Source organism: Pseudopipra pipra, chromosome 1 (assembly GCF_036250125.1).
Source record: "Pseudopipra pipra isolate bDixPip1 chromosome 1, bDixPip1.hap1, whole genome shotgun sequence".
NCBI lineage: Eukaryota > Metazoa > Chordata > Aves > Passeriformes > Pipridae > Pseudopipra > Pseudopipra pipra.
In genome coordinates, this window is record NC_087549.1 from 13,652,639 (window position 1) to 13,670,189 (window position 17,551).

At 38.9% G+C, this 17,551-nt stretch overlaps 1 long non-coding RNA gene across 1 annotated transcript; it reads left to right on the forward strand.

Annotated features, from left to right (window-relative positions):
* The first annotated feature begins 7,792 nt into the window (after positions 1 to 7,792).
* Positions 7,793 to 14,134, forward strand: LOC135409888 (uncharacterized). Its single transcript, XR_010428410.1, has 2 exons — positions 7,793 to 13,279; positions 13,929 to 14,134. It is a non-coding gene; the product is annotated as an uncharacterized LOC135409888 (long non-coding RNA).
* The last annotated feature ends 3,417 nt before the right edge of the window (positions 14,135 to 17,551 follow it).

The following is a 17,551-nucleotide window of genomic DNA, read 5'->3' on the forward strand; positions in this document are numbered from 1 at the left end:
CAGCAACTTTAGGTAAGAAATAAATGGAGTTGTTCTTTTACCTGTGGAGGTGATGGGTGGTACAGAGGTGTATCACACCACATTTTATAGGGCTGCACAGACCTCCCTAAGATAGCTCTGGAGCTTCAAGGAGTTGATCTCTGAATCATTCCACATTTCAGTCTGCTGGATTTTCGATGTGAACCTAGCACCAGCTCTGTATTTTCCCTAGCAGAATGACCTCAATTCAATGAGAGACCCCCTCATAGACCTTTTGGTGTCCAGTTGTTCCAAACAAGGGACCCATATTATCTGAAGATGACAAAAGAAAAAAAAAGACTTTGACAAGAACATGCCAAAATCCATTTGCTGCTCAAGATGTCGTTGGAGTCCAGGTATCCATTGCAATGCTTTTCCAATAGGACGCCTGGTCTGGGGAAAAATAGGTAAAGTGACTCTCAGCAGGACAGTAAAGTTCCTTTTTTTTTTTTTTCCTTTCTGAATGATTTCTTTCTGTAAGAATGCAAAGTAAAGCCAAAAGTCTCTAAGGTATCTTTTCAACAGATTTCCAATCTGTAATGATGATTCCTATCGCCAAAATATTTAAAAGGCCTCTGAAAGTCAGACACTGCAGATATAAAATCCTTTCTCAGGCCTGAAGAACTACACTATAGTATTTTTATGGAAACCTTTAAAATAAGACCATAACATTTTAGTACATACATGTGGAGTGTTTAGATAACTAGACTAGACATTCCCTCTAACAGTCCTATAGAAAAGAGTGGAATGATATCCAGAGTTACGAACTGTTTAAAAGTAGGTTCTCATGACAGAAGGGCTTTTAGTCATCCATAGGAGATGCTGTTCTGGTTTTGATCTAATTAAAAGGGGAGAAGCTGGTTATGAATGTGAAATAGGTATGAAGTGTGGCAAGGAGCTAGTAACTTCCTTGTTCTTTGGAAAAGGAGAGGTTTCCTGAGAACAGGAATCAATAAAGTCAGGATTTGTAGGCAAGATTTCATAAATATATAACCCAGGGTAAAGGGACTTTGGAATATAGAGGAAGTCTTGAAAGAAAATGCTCTAAAGGAACAAGCACAAACTCATCCAAGAATGGCCAAGGGATAAAAAGTTTAAAGAAGTTCTGGTTATGTATTTAGCTTTTCACTGGTATTTAACTCTAGAAGACAACACGTTGGAAATTAGATATAAATTGGATTGGCTAAAATTAACTGGAAATCAATAGCTCTAGCCAAAGTGCTTGGCTAGGGACAGCAGAATAACTACCCACCATTTGATTTCTAATAAGTTAATATTATTAGTATTGTGTTATACATTAATATTAATTTAGATATGTATACATTAATACTAACAGGAAGCACAATGGCATTTCCAGTTTGCTGTTCCTTGGAGAGGAGAACTAGAAAAAGATATTACCCAGAATATTCAAGTATTTTCTGGATCCATAATAATTTAAAAGTAACTAATCAGTAACTAATCCAATACTGGGTAAGGCTTCAGTCTAGAACAAATGTAAAACAAATTAGAGAACCCTTAGGTGAGTTTAGGGTGTTTCAAATAATCTAAACTTGACAAAGGTTCAGATTGCCTAAAGAACTTGCTAAAAGGTGCCTAAAGGTGCCTAAAGAACTTGCTGAAGAGAGATCAGAAAAAAATAGTTATCTTTGAAAATTTGTGGTGGTCATATTTAATATCGGATATATGAAAACAGTAAATATAGGACTTACCCTGGGAAGTAAAGAGCTGTGAAATTCTAGTTAAGCTAAAGTGTTATAGAACAAATAGATATTTAAAGAAACCACCTGTAGGCATTTGGAAGATAACAAGAGGATGAGCAATATGTTTTTTCAAGGAAGGTTCATACCAAGCTCATCAAATTTCCTTATACAATGAAAAAGTCATTCTAGATGAGTGAAGCAAAAGATAACATATGTTAACTCTGAGATGATTTGAACTGTATTAATGGCAAGCTTTGAAGATGTAATCTTGCTGAAACTGCTATGCCCACATACAGGATAGAGCTGGAAGCCAAAGAGAAGGTATCAATATGTTGAGTGAAATCTTCAGTACTGGATTAAATTACTTGAGTGTTGGAGCAGAGAACTGTAATATTAAGCTTGCACAGATAAGCAGCTGGAAGAGACTTCACGAATGCCAGAGGTAAAGATTCAAAGAAATAGTGAAAAATTGGAGAAATCATCAAAATGATGGTTTGAAATTCAATGGAATCAGTGCAGATCAGCACCAGGAACAAGCAATTGCCTGAATGCAGGATAGGAACAGCTGGATAGGTGGTTGATTTAAAAAAAAAAAAAAGAATAGGGATTCAAAATGAACATGACCCAAAGCTTTCACAATGTTGGAAGAAGTCAAACCACAGCTGAGATGTACAAATAAGGATGTGGTCTCCAAAATACAATAATCCAGGTACTCTGTTCAAAGGGACATAAAGTGTCTGGTGTTGGGCACTGCCTTTGAAGGAATGTATAGATAATTGGAGGAAGTTCAAAGCATCAAGAATTTATCAGAGGGTTACAAGCAAAGATGTATGAGGATAGGATAACTTATTTATGATTCTTTGACTGAAGACAGACAAGGCTGAGTGTGGAGGTATGTTAACAGTCTTTCAAGTATGTAAGAGTTAGTTCCAAAGAGTAGGATAGAATATCTAGTGAATAGGGCAAGAAATGATCAGCCTAAATCACAGCATGAAAGGTCCTGGCTTGACATTGGTATAAACTTTTTAACAGGAATGATTGTGAAGCATTGGGGCAGATTGCCTGAGTAAACTGTGAAATTGCAGTCAGTGGTGGTGTTTAGAAACAAGTCATAATAGGCATTTGTCTCCTCAGCCTTTTTATTCTTGTGCTCAGACACTGCCTTACAGCTTGATCATATTTTTGGAGTTGTAACAAGAGGAAGAATTTCTCATTCGCTGCGATAAATTCTTAAAAAGTTGTGGCAGGTTAACTGCAGAAATAAAATAGAAAGAAAAGTGGGGAAAGACAGGGAAAACAAACGAGGACAGATATTAGGTTGTTGCATATTTTTCTAATGCCTTTAATGCCCAAAGACTAGAGAGGATCTGCAATGTCACTGTAGAGAGAGTCCAGAAAAAGAAAGGGACTTGAGAGATATTTTTTCTTGGGACTGAGGTGTAAGCAAGATATTTGTCCACTAATGGGCTCTGTGGCAGAGATACTTAGAAACATAAGATGACATTATTAAATATTGTACTTGCTGATATTTCTCAAGAGGACATGACACTACCTCCAGTAGTAAACCTCCAGCTGTCACACCTGCAGTCACTATCACTGCCTCTCCTTCAGAGCTCAGATCCATGCTCTCAACTTTTGCAGTCCCTGCTTGTCTCCCCAGTTTTGGCCAAAGTGCTGCCTGTTGAATAATTTCATCTTCAATGCTGTAAATGCTGTAGATCTTATTCACTGTTGGATGAAAGCAAAGGGAGTGTATTCTTTTGAAGAATTTCATGCTAGGCTTGTCTATTCTCTGTACTGTGATAGATGACAGAGCCAATGCCCATTTGAGGGCATATTTATTCTCATCACATCAATAAGCTAATTGAATTCAAAAGATGTTTCTGCTCACTGCTTTCTATGATCCATCCACAAGCTGGAAGGATCAAGACAGGGATAATTTTGTCTGTGTTTGTACAACTCTAAGAATGAGTAGGTTATATACTATACATAACTAAGAACTTGAAAAGCCTAATACCTCAAATTGACCTCTATGCTAGGATTTTCTCACTTATTTTATATATAATGTATTAAAACCTGTCTTGTGATATAACTAAAACATAAATCTTGTACCCTTTTCTGCCCTATCTGCCAGACATCTCTAACAGCTGTACTAACAGGTATTCATGGATATTATGAGTAGCAGATGTTTTCCTGAGAAACCTATTTCTAGAAAGGTCTTGCCTTCAGTGCACAGGAACTTCTGTGAAAGTGTTTCATTCCACTGTAGTTATCAAATTATGACAACAGAAATCATGGCGGTGAAATAAACATCTCGGTGTTGAAGGTAAGTGTAACCAAAGATGCTGAGAATTCATATTTGTAGCTGCTTCCATATCACTGCTTATTCACATCAGACATAATCTTGTTCTTTTTATTTATTACAATTTACCATTTTTAGCCAACTCTAATGAGAAATCCAGTTGCTATACAACATTACATCAATAATTTAATCAAAATCAATCTCTGATATATGTTATATTTTAGTTCTGAGTATTTAATATCTAGATATGTCTAATCTGTAAAATAAGGGGGACACAAAGTACATGCAATTTAAGGCCAATGCATGTGAGGTGTTTCTGGTGGGGCCCAGAAACAGTGGAAGATAATGTACAGGATGCAAACTCATTTGCAAACTACTGAAACCAAACTCTGCTTTACCAACTTTCTCTTGACAAGCTGTTCAAGACATAGAAATAATAACTACAGATATTTTGTTTTACTTATGTGGTTTGTTTTCTTTTAGTTTGGTTGGTTTAGATTTGATGTCCCTGCTTTTTATTTCAAAGAAAGATTAGGAGACTGAAAGAAAAAAGGAATAAGTCTTGAATAAAGATAAAACAATAGATGGTTTATACTGTCTTGTATTTTTTTTTTCTGGCTCTGATTTTAACATTTTTTCCTGATGTTCTGACTAGCAAAATGCCACTACCAGTTTGAAGAGAGACAAACTCATTCCGTTATGACACAGCAGCTATGACAACCTCTTTTATTGTTGCTTAATGATGTGTTCAAGAATGTCAAAACAGCTTGCAAGTATTTCTGGATTTGCTGTTTCAGGGACATGAAAACAGCAACTTCAATTGGATTCAAATATTATTCAGAATAGCTTAATATTTTGGGAGTATTTCTTGGCATCAGTGCACTTGCCCATATTTCTAGTCATAAATTGTCCACTAGTCTTTAAAAAGTTAGACTAAACTTTTTAAGAGAGATAAGTAAGCTAAAATCAGTAAAACAGAAGTGCAGATTAATTGGATGTGGAGACTAAATTCTTGGTGATGACTACTTAAATTTTTATTTCGCATTCACAAAAATCAGAGAATAGCCCAGCTCACCATGACCTGTGGTTTCCATTTGAAATGACTGTGTATGATTGTCTGCTTTGACATGGAATGACTTCTAAATGGTTTTTGTGAAAGTAGCGCCCAATCATAAAAATAACCATAATAAATTACACACTTATCAGCAAATTTCAGCAGTCAAAGGAAGAAACTTGCTGGACACACTAGGTGAAATAGAGTTTATCTGCTCTCTCAAACATATAGTTTGGGAAAAATATAATAAATCACAGGACCGTAGGAAAATTCGCTTTGGAAGGGAGCTCAGGAGGTCTTTATCCCAACCTCCTGCTCAAAGAAGGGGCAGCTCTGGGGCCAGACTGGATCGCTGAAGGCTTTGAGCAAGCCCAGTTGGAGTTCTCCCCCACCCCCAGGATGGAGACTGCACAGCCTCTAGGTCATCTGCTCCAGTGCCTGACTGCCCTCAGGGGGAAAATCCCAGAAATTCAGTCCCAATGTCTGAACCACTCCTCCTTCAGCTTATGCCCAGAGTCTCTCAACTACCCACCAGGCACAGAAGTGAAGAGCCTGGCTCCCTGTATTTTTGATAGCCTCCTCAGGAGCACTGTCTGGGGGCTGCTGTTTGCTTCCATCCCTTCTCCACACTGACCCAGCCCAGCTCCCTCAGCCCCTCAAGGACATGTACTCCCACCTTTAACCATCTCAGCGTCTCTCAACTGAACTTGCTCCAGTTTGCCGATCTCTTTCTTGTGTTGGGTGTGCCCAAATTGGATCTCAGCAATATATCTCAAACTCATAAAATTATTTCTGTCTCCAACTTCCCCACTGTGGAAGAGTAGCTCATGAGATAAGACCAAAACTTTCCTAACAAAAATCAGGTCTCAGGTAGGATACCACAGGTATTGATTCTAGGTCTAATGATTTCCTTTTATTCCCATACTGACATTTCTTTTCCAGTTCATAGACTCACACTGTTTTTCCTACATGGACTTGTATGATAAAATCAGTTCAGATTGCTGTCTACCAGTGGTACAGAAAATGTGCATTTTTATTTTTCTTTTCATTAACCTGCACCTCTGCTTGCTGATCCAAACAAATGTTGCTCTGCATCAACTAACCTTGGGAACGGCAAATACAGCAATAGCCAAACAACACTGCTTTGCTTCCAGTTGGTCTGAGGTGGAATAGGACCTTTATTCTGCTGCCAAAACTCAGTGTTCAGTATCCTAATGCTGGACTGACTTTTGCTGCATTTACTGGTGGTAGAGGATAGAAGGAAACAAAATCAATTTGAGCAAGATTTATTTAATCAGAACTATTTGAAGATGTTAAGAAAAATCAGTTAGAAGTAATACTATCATGACTGTTTCAACATAAGTTGCAATCCAAATTTTTTCACTTCTTAGGTGCAGTGCCTCCAAAATGTGCCTATTTCAGGGTAATTCTTTACTTCTCAGTTTTTCAAAGTCAGAAAAACCCCAAAACAACTGTGTAAAGCTGCTAATTGCATTGGCTGACTCCATGCAATGAAAAGCATGCTGTGTGTCTTTAGCTGCACAGGCCAAACCTGTCCCTGACCCGCTGAAGTGGCTGGGCACATGCTGCCTGGACTTGCATTCCACAGCCCATGGGAAGGGAGGAGATGCACCTTCAAAAGGCATAGGAGCAAGGGCAGATCCTAAACTCTCAGGAAAGGGCAAGCAGCTTGTACTGAGCATTGTGGCAAAAGGAGTCAAGGAAAGAAAACCTCTCTGAAATCAAAGGGACTTGAAGGAACCCAAAATTTCACTTGTGCGAGAAGGGGATGGGTACACCTCAAGGCTCTGTCAAAGTACTGACATCTCCAGGCCACCTCAAACCATCCTAATTTGACCCTCTGGATTACAGAAGGATCCTCAAGAGAGGCTGACTTTGGCAAATGGAGGTAAAGGCAATACAATCTAGTCCGTTGATTTTGTTGTTGTCTTTTTAAGCTGCAGGGGACCATTATTTTCTACTGATCTTATCTCCTGAATAGCCATGAGGGAGGAAAGCTGACAGAAAACAATGGCATGCTGGTCTGAGGGGAAAGCTGTTCTAAGGGCTTCATGGAAAGCTCAGTGCATGCCCCACAGCTGACTGAGGTAGCTGCACTTTTTTTCATCTGGACATGCTGCCAGCACACTGTCCATAGCTCTACAGTTTCTTTTCTTGGCCTCCACAAGAGTAGTTTAATCTGCAAGATTTTCCTGATTTACATGCATTTACAGTCATAGAAGTGGAAAAGAAATCCTTTTTAAAAGGAAAGGGAATATTCCATGCTGAGGTTCAAATCATAAAAAGCCTTCTATCTCTGCTTGTATTTAGTGATAGTAATCATTGCATGAGCAAGGAAAGTGGCTCTTACCTTTAAAGAACTCTGGAAGAACAACCTTCTGCATATGCCAGCAGTTTACAGCTGATTTATTTTTATTAGCATACTGGTATAAGTGCATTTCCTCCCCACTCCAAAATTGTCTATGACTAAAGATTTAAATCTGAACCTTCTTCCATTCACACAGAGGTTTTCGGAGGACTCTAAACTTGGACTTCTACACAATTGCCATTTCTATCTGACACTGCACTGAAGAAAGGCAGGGATGAAAAGTGTGTTGTGAAGAGGAGATTCAGGACTGGATTTAAATTATGAATAATCACAATCCATGCACCATCAATCATAGAAGTGGCTTTTGAATTCTCACTAGAAAATATGCCTCCTTATATTTGTGTCTTTCAGAGTCACATTTTCATTTCACCATACCAGTTAGCAAAAAACACATGAACCCAGATGTCCCTGAAGATGTGACTTTGAGGAAAAAAACAAGAGGGGGAGATGAGTGACAAAACTCTGTTTACCTACAGCTCTGGAGTGAGGCTGCTGATTGTGCAGTCCTGGATTCCTGGTGTGGAAGGAAAGTGTGGGTGTTTGGTTGCCACATCCTGGGAGTGAGGTAGAGGTAAGGACAAGCACACTCATGTCTCATTCTAGCACAGAATGGAGTCATGGCCAGGTTGAACATATGGCCTCAGAAGTGAGTTGGAGTCCTGAGAAAGATATAATCCAGGATCAGGAACCCTTGCCACCTGGGTTCAGATGACGCCTAGAGTTAGGAATTAAAGGGTATGTGATGGCCTGCAATAAAGTATTTTTCAGGTTCTGTTTTGTCTGCAGGCTCATCTCACCTGAGATGAGGTATTGGAGCAGTACGAGCACATCTTGAGCCTAGGGGATGGACCTTTGCCTGGATCTAATCTAGAGTTAAATCAGAACACTGCATCCTTGACCCTGCTCCATACACCTGGCTTTAGTGGGTACAGTTCTCAAATGAGAAAATGAAAGAATGTGGAACAGAAATGTCAGACTTTCTTGGGAAATACATGTCTAACAGTATGTAAGAGGTTAGTATTATTTTAATTTCAACAATCCTAGATGGATTTTCCTTGGTTAGGTTAAGAAGTGAATATAGGTATTTCCCAATTCCCTTTACCTGATTCAAGTGCCTTGAGGATTACGTAAAATATCAGGAGTACTGTGTTCCAGGTTGGTTAAATATTGCTCTGGTTCTAGTTATATTCTTCCATATCCTACCAGCAGGAAAATTTACTCCAGAAGAGAATGAACAAAACAGGAGAGAAGGAACTTACTTATTGCCCAGTATATACCTTGCCTATCTCCTTTTATTTTTATTTTAAAGGAGTAGTATGGTATAGAGTGACATCCACTTTGAAAATATTTTCCCATCACTGCTCTACCAGCTCTAAAAGTGTCTTTTGTTTGGATGTTGTTATTATCTGCTAGACACTGATAGGAATGTGGAGTCGCTCAGTGAGAAAGGGAAACATGGTTCTCATTCAGAAGGAATGCAGCTTCATCCACACAGTTTACAGCACAGTTGTATTTGAAGTTGAGCCACAGGATCTTGTGGCAATAAAAAACATTGTGATTTATAGGAAAGTGTCACTCTGGCTGTCTCCTTTATAAAATCTTTTTACTACTCTTGTTGAATATAAATCAGAATTATGTGGCCAACAGTATGATGGTTTTGGCAAAATGTTGTGAAGACAAAAAATAATCAGGTTTGAATTGTCTTGGCCTTATTCTGCAGAGAGATATTATTGGAATTTATTGACTTGCCAAGATCAATATCCTTGTCTTTAAAAATATCTGTGTGTATGTCTAAATTAATATCCAAATTAATTAAAGGATGTTCACCATGAAGTTTACCTTCAAATCACAATAACAGTAGATCTTAACTGCTTGAAATAAAGGTGACAGAATTTCAAAATCCCACACTGTCCATATTTGTAGCACTAGACTTCAGAGTCTTTGGGGGGGGTTGTCTCTTTCCAGGGCTTAATGTGATGTGTCTCAGCATATTTGATTGAAAGTTATCAAACTTCATCCAGGAATTTTAGTAGGAGATAAACCTCTCTTCCCACACTGTATATTAGTTCAATTTCTAAGGAAAAACATGTGTGTGACAAGAAGTAAATGATCAATTAATCATTTGTCACAGTTCAGTTTCTGCCTTTGCAGTGAAGCCAGTAGAGAAAGGGAGTGTTAGAGGAAGGTGCAGGAGGCCAGAAGACACCAAAGAGAGGTGACCAGAATTCGAGACCAGTCCTGCACCACCTCTCTCAAAGCCACAGTGTTAAACAAGGGTTGCCAGCCAGTGCCATTTTAGCCACGTGTAGTTCATGAGTGTATAGCCAGTGTGGTGGCTTGAATTTGGCTGTGGACAGACTCAGGCCGTGGTGACAGTATCTCCAGTCTGCCCTAAGATCCAAGCAAAGTCCCAGCTCTAGCCCATTCCTGAGCAGAGCAGAAGGATTCATGGAGACCCAGGGACACCTCTTGAGTCCTCTGGGGGATGGTGGATCTTGGTCAAATGAGGATAGAGAGCAAAAGGATTAATTTCACCATCACTTGCTCTACCAGCACTTACAGCTGGATGTAAATAGTGTTTGGAGAAACTCTGTGCTTGCACCATACAGGAGACTGGGTTAGACAGAGGTTGTAACCCTCCCTTCTCGCCTTTATGAATTTATGAGTTCACAGATCCTTCCCTGTATTAAAAGACCTCTACTGCTGGTAGCTGAGCATCTGTGCGTGTCATCTGTTTGTAATTAGCTGTACAGCAATTGGAACAGGCAGCACTCTCCTGACCCATAAATTATTCAGCATACCCAGTTCAGAGTGGTGCCCTGGTCAGAGGCACCAGCTGAGATGCACAAACCACAGAAGAGCTTGGATATGCAGTGGAAGGACTGAAGGGACTCAGCTGTCTTACGCAGCCAGCTCCTTGTCTCTTGCAAGTCCACATTTCAAAGAATATTGAGCGATAATGCACAGGGGTATAGAGGGCAAAATAATCCATCCCTTGCTTCTGCATCAATGTCAATACTTTTCTAAAAAGTGAGATGTAAGGAGAAGCCTAAAGCTGGGCGTAACCTTGTTCTAAGGTTTTATTCTTTGATGGAAAAATTATCATATAGGCAAAAATAGTTGAAATAGCACTCAAATGGAGCTCACAAATGGAACAAAGAATATTTCTATGTCAAGTCATAAATAAAAATGGACTACAGGATGATTTAATCACAACTGCTTACTGACTGCAGAAACCAGAGTTGATACAGATTTCAGAAATATTCAGAAATATGAATATATAAGGTAATGACCCCGATGTACTTTTATTCCATTCTATTTTCTGTGCATCAAAAATGCGGGTATATCTCTATGAAGAGTCATTTTGGCATGCTTGAAGTATACTGGTCTGTTTTGACCACTCTGCTGAGTATTTAGGATTAAGGGATACAGATTTCTGACTTCTGAATTAGAGGTATGTTTTCTGATATATTATATTATATTTCTCCCTCAGTCTTCCCATTTGTGCAGTGGAGGTAAAGCTATCTACTTTCTTTCTTCAAGGAAGCACTGGTGGGATTAACGTATTTATTTAGGATTTTAAAAATGGAAAAGGTCAGACAAGCACAAATTGAATTTATTATAACTATGCATTTCTTGCCTTACATATACAGTGAAAGGTGTTTCCCTTTGCCTCAATTATCAGAAGATTGCAACAGCCCAGAACATTCAGCAAAAGCAATCGCAGATGTTGACTACACCCACATATTTCTGAAGCTTTTGGTGATAAGCACGCAGGCTGCATACTACAGGAATAAGCATGTACTGATTCACATAGAAAATGAAAATACAGCAATTTAAACTAACCGCTGATGAATTGTGTCTATCCCCCTCTAGCTATTTGCTTCAATAAAAAAAAAAATTAAAAAATCAGTACTTTAGCTTCTTCCTACACAAGATGATAAGCTTTCATTCCTCTTTCTTCTATTACGCCAATGTGTCAAAAATGGCAATGTGGTATCTTTCAAAGTCACTTCAGTAAGATCAGATATTGAAGATCAAAGTGAGAAAGAAATTGGAATAAAACTCACATTGACATTTGAATAATACAGAGAAGTTTAAATGTTAAAACTCTTAAACACCTGGGGGGTTATAGTTAGCTACTATATTTTTCTGTATACACAGTTTGTTAGCCAATACTTCTGGCAGAATGGGAAGTAGGAAAATGGAAAAAACTATTATATTATGGGGAAATATTATAATAATTTACTTAATCTTTCAGAGACACGTTCATGCTCAAAAATGCAGTGCGATACATGTGATAGTTTAATATGAGGACACAAAATTTTTAAATTCTGGTTTGTAAACTCCAGCTTTTCAAATAGAGAGCTTTAAGTCTCCAGGCAAGTAGATTTCACTGGTTTGGAGGAATTTGTAGTTCTAAGACTCTGAAATTAAGAATGTATATTTAATTAATAATTAATTCCCAGATTTAGGAAGAAAATGTTACTCACTAAAATAGAAAAACACTTGACCATAAACTAAATGCATCTTGTTGTTTTCTCTATAACTGTTCTTGGTTTCAAGCCCTGTCAGTGACAAAGCCACATGAAAACTGTAACTAAAATAAGCTTTCCAAGCCAGTAGTTTTGCAATCACTGAGTCGTTATTCTGCGGATGCGTAGCCAGGCCCCAGGTTCTTGTAGTTAGCCACAGCCCTGGCTGAGCCCCTGTCTTTGCCCTGGGCATTTATTAATCTGTTTTGGGCACACAGTTACATTCCTTATGTTTTAAACTTCTCCAAGTATCACAACCAAGCACTGGCTTTAGTTTGTGGTTGCTGGTGCAATGTAGAACCTCTTTTTCTTCCTTCTGAGGATGGAAAGCCCAAGAGTGATCCATTTGCATGAACAATGTCTATTGTGTAGAGGAATGTGATAACAGAAACAAATGAATTTAGCAAAATTACTGCTTTGACTAGCAAAAGAAATGTACATATACTGATAAAATAATAAATGCACAGATGCCTTTACCGGTCTTGTTTCTTTACATTTGGAGAGCGTTCTGGGATTTTGAATGAAGAGACACTATAGGGCTCAGAGTCCCTCCCCTTCACAATGTCTGCTATAAATGGATTTTCTGGTAACAACCTTGAACCTTGCTTTAAAAGGGCACATGAAGGTTATTTTAGAAAGTTCCTCTCATGTCTACATCAATATTATACCTTAGCTATCGAGTCTTGAAACAAGTCTGTGCTTCCAAAGCTACTAATTCTTACATATTTATGTATATGTAGAGATACCCATATTTATATTTATATCTATATACACTGCTTTTAATTTACTCTGGATGGGCTGATGCCCACTACCTTGAATATATCTGAAAGCAGAGCAAATGGCCAGGGCCTGTCCTATTTGAAAAAAATCCAATTAATTACCTCAGAAAGAACTCTGAAATACTCCTGAGTGCAATTAATGTGGAGGGCTGTTGAGTTTGGCCTAAAGCTTGGCCTTAAGACTTCTCTTGTACAACAGAACAGATGTAATCAATAAGTCTGTTAATAGGTCAGAAACTTAAGTGCTTCATGTTTAAGGAAATGGTAGAAGAAACAGTGAGAATGTAGTCTGTCAAGACACATGGTGTTTAATATTTGTAGAGATTTAACAGAATTTTTTTTACTAGAAGATGACACCAGGATGTTCCAGCTAACACTGAGCTAGATATGAAGACACAGATGGAATAAGAAACAAGGATTTCTGCCCAAAGTGCTAGGAGAGAATAGGAATCACTGTAATACCATGTCTCTGTCCAGGTTTAGAAATGGCTAATAAGTATCGGTGAGTACCATATATCTTTTTGTTTGACCTTTTGGTGGGTCACATAATCACAGTGCTTTCGGCTGTCCTGGCATTCCTTGCAGGACTGGGTAGGGCATACATAGGTTCTGCCATTAAAAATAGCCTTATGAGAAAGAAAATAACCTTTTGGAATCTGAACTGAAAGACAAATACATGGGTTTTGCCATAAGTTGACATAATTTGGCTGTTTTATTAATCTTGATAAATCAAGTTCTACAAATAGATTCACAACATGATTCTGCTGGTAGAGGGAGTCTGACGTATACCTGATAAGCATCCCAATTTAGAGACCTGTGCTTTCAGTGCTTTCTTAATTACAGACTCAGTTTTTCCTTATTCCAATTAGACAAGGTGTAGCTGGGATGAGTTCTGCCAGTGCTGGGGACAAAACGTCAGAGGTGACAGCACGACCTCAGCTGTGCAGAAATGCTCCTCCCCCAACCACACCTATGTCTGCCTTTCACTGTGTACGAGATGGAATTGCAAAATACATTACCTGGTGTGTTCTCAGACCTGACACGAAAATTCTGAAAAGATGAAGACAGAAACCTCTGTAAAGCCAGGTTCTGTCTTTAGGCAGGCTATGAGATAGCCTGTAACTTCACTTTCCCTGACCATCCCATAACAGGAGCTGTTTTCCTCAAGCTCTTATGGGTACACAGCAAGCTTATTCTGCTGTCCTACTGACCTTCCTTCATGGCCAAAGCCCTGGAAGCAGGCTTGAGACTGCATCTGCTGCCACAGAAGTTTAATCAGCAAACCAGGACTGGTTGTGCCTCCCCTGCTCTCTCCTCATTCGCTGTGTACTACTGAGATTTGGAGACGTAGTACAGGCAAGTGTCTGTGTAACTTACGCCTCTTTATGTCCCTGCAGACTCTCAAAAGGAGCAGCCACAATGTAATTTCATATTAAAATGCCATCTTAGAGATATTTGGTGGGAGTTCTCATGTGCTGCTGTGCCACTTGATTTAATTCTACCCCCAGTTCAAATGGAGTGCTGGGCTGCTTTCCTGTCTCTGTTTGGATTTTAAACCTCTCTGGATCCTGCTGAAATAATCTCTGCCAGAGACAACTTATCACTAGGTATTACTGAAATGCTCCCAAGGAGCACATTTCTTTCTTTCTTATTCTTGGCCCAGACCAGGACACAAAAAATGGGAGGAATTTTAAAGAAAATTCCCAGAAGTGGATATCAAAAATACTCATCCTTTTGCCCCAAAATTTCATCTTCCCCAGGTTTAGAGTGAGCAAGCCAAGCATGGTTTTGCTTCATCCATATCCCTGGTCTGTTTTCCAGGAACAAAACATGAAGTGATGTGCTTTGTGCAGGCAAGATCACCTGCCTCTTTGGGGACAGAAGTGAGACAGCTTTCAGACGATGTGGAAGGCTGAATAGACTCTCCAGTCTCCCAGACATTGCAGGTAAAGGCAAATGGGTTGTTACTGGGAATTTCTTTGTTTAAGATGTTGGCAGCAGGCTTCTATAGAGTTGGGGTTTCATATCTAGATATCTATCTATCTATATCTAGATATCTATATATCTCCATATCTATATAACTATATATCTATATATCTCTATGCATGTAAGTATATATTCCACCCGCTGCATTTTTAAAGCCTTTCTAGTTACTAGTTCTATCTTCCCGTGTCCTCCATAAACTTATGGTCAGGGAACCTGTGCAACACCTGAGTTTAAGCACTTTTTCATAGCTGCCTCTCCCAGTGGTTTTTGTCAGCTCTGACCATTCAGCAGATCCCTACTCTAGGGCAGGACTCCAGGGACAGCTAGCAATGGCTCCACCACCCATCCTATCTCCCCTCAAAATCCCTGAACCCAAGGTTTCCTCCTCTAGCTTTGTCAAGGACGTGGCTTATGGTTTGGATTTTGTGCGCTGAGCGCTTAACCAGGATCCAGGAGAAAGAGTTAAATATTTATGATACGTGGTGAAGGAATATAAAAATAGGCAAGGAAGGACTGTTAACAAGCCTTCTTCTAGACTAGTGGAAAGAAAATGGCAAGAGCAATTTTCCTAGAGCTGGTACCAAAAAACGAGCAAGTGTTTGAGGTAAATTAGTGATAAAGGACTCATTACAGATACAGGAAAAATTTCAGTAAAGTGAACATGGAAGATTCCAATACTATAATTTTTTAGAGTTAACTCCCACAGGAATGCTTAGGTTTTTAACTCCTTCAGTATTTTAGCAGGATATACTGTGTTTGCAATGAACAGAGGTTTGTATTCCTTGTGAAGTAGAAAGTGTTTAATTTGTTGAGAAAACTTGTTCTCAGGAAAATAACTATGCGGTTTTATAAAAAAGATCTTTTTCTTTACACGTAGTAAACCAGATTCATTAGGAGCAGTTGGCATGTCCTGTTTTTCCCACCATATTTTTCGGTTCTTGACACTCCAGGTTTTGACTACCCAAGAGCAGTAGAATGTGCCAAACTTCCATTGTCCAGGACACCAGCCGATAGAGTCCCCCTGCCTGGAGCAATTAAGAGGCTTCAGTCCTGGATCTGATTCTTGCACAGGGACTTGCTGTCCCTTCCAGAGCTCCATGGAAAGCAGTAGAGAACTCTATTGGCAAAGGTTTTTCATCACTTCTGATCTTAGACTTGCATTTCAAATTTTCATTTCTAAACCAGTGTAAGGCTGTTGTTTAGGAAATCAGCACTATCAAGAAAGTGAAAGCAGTGATGCACACACCCTACTCAAAATGGCAGGAGAAAAGGAGTTGCTGACTATTTTAAAGAAATGTAACCTTAAAATGTCATAATATTGATTGTGGTGTTGCTGTTCTTCCCCAATAAATAAAATAAGCCTTAATGCATATAAAATAGATTGTAATAGAATGCAAGAATGCTTGGAAAAGTATAAACCATTTACTGAAGGAAACTTGAATTTCCTGTGAAATGGAAACAATTTGAGAGCAAAATTTAAGATCATTCATTTATTATATTCATTGGCCTTAAACTCCTTATTTATGGACAGTCAGAAAAGATGGGAGAGGTGCTAGACTTATCCCAGCCACAGTGTATATATTTCCATTATTGATACTAAACCCTAAGTTATTTTAAAGAGGCTTGGTGCCTTCAGCTCACCTTCTGCTTTTAATAAAAATAGCATTTTCATAGAAAAACTAATAATGACTTCCCTTCATTCCTCCAGATTTGGATTTTGCTGTAGACTTCAGTATTGGAATAGGCACAAGGTACAAGGTAAGACTTCCTAATGATTACTTTTATGTCTAGCCATGGCAGTAAAATCATACTCCTTTTACATACGTATATAAACATACATAAAATGTACCATATACTCTTTAAAGGTTAGGAGAACATTCCATGAGTTACTGATGTGGTGGAGATACACTGCATACACTGTATATGTGCTCCAGACGTATGAAAGCTGGTGGAAAGACTACGATGTTCCTCGAGGGGAACTGGATCAGGCTTGATTAAAGAAGTAGGTCAAACATTTCTGTTGCCCTAATTCACAGGATGTCAGCAATATAGAAAATGTCATTCAGTGGTTTTCTTTGGTTAAATTTCACTTCTTTATTGGACATCTAACACAAAGTCTCTAAGTGCTTTGTAGTTACTGAAAAAGATTAAATGCTTATACCTGAAGAAAAGCCATCTGATCAAAAATCAGGAAAGAGAAATTTTATCATTAGTGATACAATCCCAACTTGACCAAAAAAAAAAAAAAAGGAGGAAAACTGCTCAATTATATAGATTTGGAAAAACTAAGAGAAAGACCCCCCAAAAATACTCAAAGAAAGATTAATAAGTTGAAATCACTGTGACTGGCAAAGCACTCTAAGGGCAAAGTAGGACTTATGGGCACAAGATTTCCATTGTCATCCACACCCAAAGGTGCATCCAACAGTCCCTGGGCTTTGCAGAGAGGATCTTACTGTGATGAGTGAGATTGTCTGTGACATGGCATATACAGTACCTCTAACATGTTGAACTGGCTGCAGGTGGGGAGAGAATTACTAGACAGTCTCATAAGATCCTTTCACATCTCAGCTCTTCTGTATTTCTGTGATTTATGACAACTTCAGTAAGTGTAAAAATCCTAATCCTACTGGGCCTGTCCTAAGGCAAGGCTACAGGGGTCCAGCTGTTATGACCTGTCAGCTGAGTTGACAGAACAATGGGCTCTGCTGCTTAGAAGCCTGAAGGAAGTCCATCTAAGTCAAGTCTCATTTAGGCCTTTCTGCTTTGAGTTTGTTTTGCCTGTGTT